We start from the raw sequence: 5,835 nt of genomic DNA, 5'->3' as shown, positions 1-5,835 counted from the left end.
CATGGCTTGTGCATCAATGGCAGTCATCATCAACATGGCAGGGTTTGGCAGTGAACAAAGTCAACATAGCATGGCTTGATCTGATTTGATTTTTATTATAATTTATTTTTGCCTTTATTCTTAGTTTGTAATTTGATTTGGTTTTAACATTCTAAATAGATTTGAAATTGTAAACTTATAATACATAATGAAATTATTTATTGTAATTATTTTATTTCCTTTTTTAAATACACATTTCCTTTTTTATATTTGTTTTCAAAATGGACAAAATTAGGGTACTACAGTAGAGTTTGACGAGTCTCACACAATTGAATTCATTTGAAACAAGACAATACTATTGAAAGTTGAGTTATTCGCTTAGAGATTGTTAATCAATTGTATTCATACGAAAGACAACCTAGTAAAACGCAAAATTGTGGATTCATATAATATGATGTGTTTCTAGGTGCGAAGGTGAAGAAACATGACAACATATTTTATTTGATTGTTTACTTTTTAGTAAGGTGTGAAGTGAGTTTTTTTAGTAAAGTTTGAGGTGTATCATTGAAGTGATTGAGGATTGTTAGGGAATTTTAGCTTGACATCCTTAACTATGCTCTAATAATTTTCAAGTATGTTTGTTTAACAAAGCCTCTTGCAAAAGTATTCATGTTATGTGATTAACTTTTAGAGCAAGGACACTTATTTTTATATTTCTTTTGGATATTTTAGCCGAATTTAGGGTCATGGACTCCGATTTTTTTTCACATTTTCTTGGCACATTTTGGATTAAGGACTCATATTCTTTGATTTCTTTCGGATCTTCGAATATTGCTCCTTAATTTGATTAACATGCAATTGAACCAATTGAAAAAACATAACGGTTGATTCTTTAATCAAAAGAAAGGATCAACAAATATTTGATTATCAAAACATGTTTGCTCAAACATGACATCATTACAATACATAATGTCTTTCCACATATTTAATAATAACTATTGTCAATTCTTCAAGACATATTGCTTATATTTTGGTTCAACATTTTTGTCGATATGAAACCAACAACGTAAATTAACAGCATGTGTAAATACAATATCAACTACTTTCTTAAAAGCAAGATCTCTATCGGTCACAATTATACAAGGAAATTTGTTTTGGGTAACAAACAATATCTTAACCTCTCTAGTGTATAACAAAAGTTTTCTTCACATTCACATTTCAAATAAGCAAATCCAACTACAAATACAATTTTTGTTGACGTCATACCAATAATTTCAAGGAATGACACGTTGTGTTTATTGGTTTTTTAGGTATTGTCCTTAATCAATGTAATAAATATAGTATGTTATTACTTGAAATTGGTTATTGACTCCAAATGTCATTACTTCACTAAATATGGATGAGTCAAAAAATATAATTTGTAACATTTGAGTGTGTCTGCTTTCTATTTCAACACACATGTATTGTATCTTCAACTAACTTGAATAAATGTTGCATTTTTGTCCTATGATCTCTCAACTGCAATCGAATAAGACTCATTTGTTTATATATTTGTGAGATTTGAGTAACATTGCTCTTGTTCCAGTCTTGTAACAACAGTAATATGTGTTTTAGCGCAACATTATATTTTGTTTAGTCGTGAACATGTTTTTTTCTCTGATTCATCTAAACATCCAACAAATGCATATCCCTCCAAAATATCAAGTAATTCATGGTTGTGAACTCCACAAATTAATTTAATTGTTCGTATTAAATCATCTTTTAATAGTTTTGATCTAAGCTTGAAAAGACGACTACATTTTTTGTTGAACTTTGAGTTAAACTATCAACATGTTAGTATCTTCCTCTTTTGTCACAATCTAATATTAATTTATTAATCATTCATCTCTCTTTGATTTCTTTATATAATTTAGTGACAATAAGAGTCACTTTGTTTTTAGTATCAATCTCCTTAGTTCAATTCACAGCAACCTCCTGTGTATGAAATATATGAAATTAAATATAAAATAAATTTAAATAATTAATCACGATAATAATTTTTTACAATATTAATTATAATTATTTATATCTAATATGTGGCAAAAATATTGAAAGTATTTACACATGTTTTATTACACAATAATAGCAATTTATTCATATATGTTAAAAATAATATAAACAAATTAAATAATTTAAAATTAAATCTTTTCATAAAAAATGATGCGTAACGGAAAATTATTTCACAAATTTCTCAATATAAAATAATATATCGAAAAACTTGTGAAATATTTTCTTTTCTAGTTTCTATACCAATAAATTTATAAAAAGTTTTTCAATAATTTCCAATAAACTTTATATAAATTTCTCGGTAAGCTTCTATATTGAGAAACTTAACTTAAGTTTTTATGAAATTTTCACAAAACTATTGCATACCAAAAATCTTAGAGTAGTTAACCCAAAAAACTTTGAATGGTGAAAAATAAAAAGTGTTAAATAGTAAAAATGAAAAAGGATATAAAGTTAGTATTTTTAAAAATTTGTGGAGTAGAAGTATAACGTGGAAGTATAAGATAATTTTTTTTTTAAAATATAGACTTCATAGTAATACTCATCTTTCTTTTTCACACAAGCTATTAACATCTCTATGTCTTTTTTTTTCTTTTCTGAAACATTCCTCTGTTTGTAGACTTTAGTGTTTCGTTTAAATGCTATATTATTGTGTTAATTCTTTTTTTTTTTAATAATAATTATCTATTTATAATTTAAAACAAACGAATAGGGGTTGATATTCATTCAAAAATTCAAATGCTCTTTTGGGGAAGATTCAATGGTATAACCAATTTTAATATGATATGTTGGTTTCAAGATGGAACATGTTCTTTCTTGGCTGATCTCTATATTTTATCTAATGGTTATTAGTGTGTCACAAAGAAACTCTAGATTCTTCAAATTAATTCATAAAATTAGCTTTAAGGTAAAGATTAGCTTTAAGGTAAACATGAAAATTAGCTTTATGTCAACTAGTTTGTATCATTTTTTTATGAGAATTCATACTTGTTTGTATCATGTGATTTCTCTTTGAATGATATATACGTTTTTTACTGTAAAAAAAAAATAAAAAACATAACTAACATTTGAATCCTTTTCTCTCGTATTTGGGTAATGTTTTGCCATGTTAATTGTAACTATTTGGTTTCAATCAATTGATACAGTAATTTTGTCAATTTTGTAATTAAGAATTATCTCAATTTAAATCATATGAAACCACATCCCTTCCATATTCTTCCAAATTGTAGCAAATCACATATATTTGAACTATCTTCTTCTTCGGTAATCTTTGGCATATATTAAGAAGTGTTCCTCTTTTGACCATTTTACTAAAATTATTTGTGAAATCTATAATATAAAAACGACTATTTATAGACTTTGTTTATTGTTTATTGGGGTGTCATGCATGTATCACATGACAATTACTATATTTGACTACGTGTTCATCCATATTCTCTATAAAAAAAAAAAAGTTTTCAAACCATATATGTCTTACTCTTTTATCCATTTCCCTCACTTCATTGTTATCATTTTATCCCTCAAACTTCATTAACTACCATACTAGTGGAATTAGGTCTAGGATTTGTGCTCACCGGAGGGTTTGCACTCTTCTCTCGGATTCTTCCTATAATATAGATTAAATACAATAATTTTTGTTAACTTAATTATTTATTAAAACATATATCGAAGGTAACATTATTTTTGTATAAATTTTTAAAATACAAGGCAATACCATATTACTAGTTATTTCCATTTTACAAATAAAATTTTACACTCTCTAATTAACACAATAATTTAAACAATTTCCATTAGATGTGAAACAACAGAAAAAGCGATGAAAGACACCAAAACACAATAAAATCCTACCTCTTTTGTGAGCTAAGAAAGGTGTGAGGCAACTCCATAAATAACCCTTTTGCAAACTAGTAGAGACAACATGAGCTTGTGCTAGCCATGAAATAGTGAAGTGTATGAGAAGAATTGTGTGATGACACTCTTTCGCGAGCGAGACAACACATAAGAAAAAACAAATTAGTAAAAAAAAGTAGTGGGTGGAAAATAACACTGACGACAAGAACAATTACGATTTTATTGGATGAGCGAATAAGAAAAGGGTGCAAAATATTTTGCACGCGTACTTGGAAATTGGAAGTGTATTAAATCGATTAGTATTATTAGAATTAGAAGGGTATTATTGAGTCAAAGTTCTAAATTACTACAAGGACAAATTTAGTGACGTGCATGTCAATCAATATCCAATATTTCCTTCTACCTATTTTAACATTTGTACACCCTTTGGTTCAATTTAACTTTGCGAGTTAGGGTCATATATGACCCGAAGCTTATGGGTCATAACTGATTGTCAAACTGTTGGAATTCAATTATGAGTGGTTAGTCCCACATTGACCAGAAATGGAGGCTATATTGGATATATAAGGAGAATGACCCATAAACCTAAATGCCTTAAGGTTTTGGGTTGAGATGTGGTGTCTAAGTCTCTTGTGAATCCTTGTTTAGCCCATTCCGAATGTCGGGCTCCCCCGGACTCCCCAACAAGTGGTATCAGAGCCTAGTTTGCCTTGATGGGGGAGCAAAACAAGACTTGGATCAAGTGGATCAAGTCTAGTGGTGGGACTCATAATTGAGGGGAAGATTGTTGGAATTCAATTTAAAATGAGTAGCAAGTGGAGTACTAACAGGTTTGCAATTGCTCATGTTAAACCTCTCTAACACCTTCTCAATATAATTGTGTTAAGACAACCACAATTTATTATTCTTTCTGTTACGAGTGATTCTCATACCCAGAATTTGCTTTGCAGAACCCAAGTCTTTCATTGCAAAAGACTTGTTCAAATCTTTCTTTAAAGATTGAATCTTCTTAGTGTCATGACCAACAATCAACATGTCATCCACATATAATAAGAGAATAATATAATCACCATCAGAGAATTTCTTGATAAACACACAATGGTCAGGAGTAGTTTTACTATACCCATGTTTCTCCATGAAAGAATCAAATTTCTTGTACCATTGTCGAGGTGCTTGCTTGAGCTCATACAAACTCTTCTTTAATTTGCACACAAGATGTTCTTTACCTTTGACTTCGAAACCCTCTGGTTGCTCCATATAGATCTCTTCCTCCAAATCACCATGAAGGAATGCAGTTTTCACATCAAGTTGTTCAACTTCTAGGTTCAAACTAGCTGGTAACCCAAGCACAACTCGGATAGAGGACATCTTCACCACAGGTGAAAAAATTTCATCAAAGTCAATACTTTTTCTCTTATTAAAACCTTTCACAACCAATCTTGCTTTCTATCTTGGTTGAGAACTATTCTCTTATGTCTTTATCTTGTATACCCATTTGTTCTTGAGTGCTTTTCTACCATTAGGCAACTTTACCAAATCAAATGTGTGATTCTCATGCAAGGAATTCATCTCTTCTTGCATGGCCTTTAACCACTTTTCTTTATCAACATTTGTAATAGCTTCTTGATAATAATCTGGCTTTCCACTATTAGTGATCATCACATACTCATGTGGAGGATATCTTTGAGAAGGTTGACGTTCTCTAGTAGATCTTCTCAACTCAAACTCAGCTGGTGGCTCAACTGGAACCTGCTCATCATGGTGAGGCACATGATCATCAGTTACATTCTCATTATCTACCTGTATATCTCCCCCATCAACAAAGGTTTCTGCAGGGGGCTTAGGCGCAACATTTTCAATGTAACTTCTGGAATTTGGTTTCTGTTTTTCAGCTTTATCAAAATCTTCAATAGTCTGGTCTTCAAGAAATATCACATCTCGACTTCTAATAATTTTCTT

Source organism: Cicer arietinum, chromosome 1 (assembly GCF_000331145.2).
Source record: "Cicer arietinum cultivar CDC Frontier isolate Library 1 chromosome 1, Cicar.CDCFrontier_v2.0, whole genome shotgun sequence".
NCBI lineage: Eukaryota > Viridiplantae > Streptophyta > Magnoliopsida > Fabales > Fabaceae > Cicer > Cicer arietinum.
Note: the sequence above shows the minus strand (reverse complement) of the source record.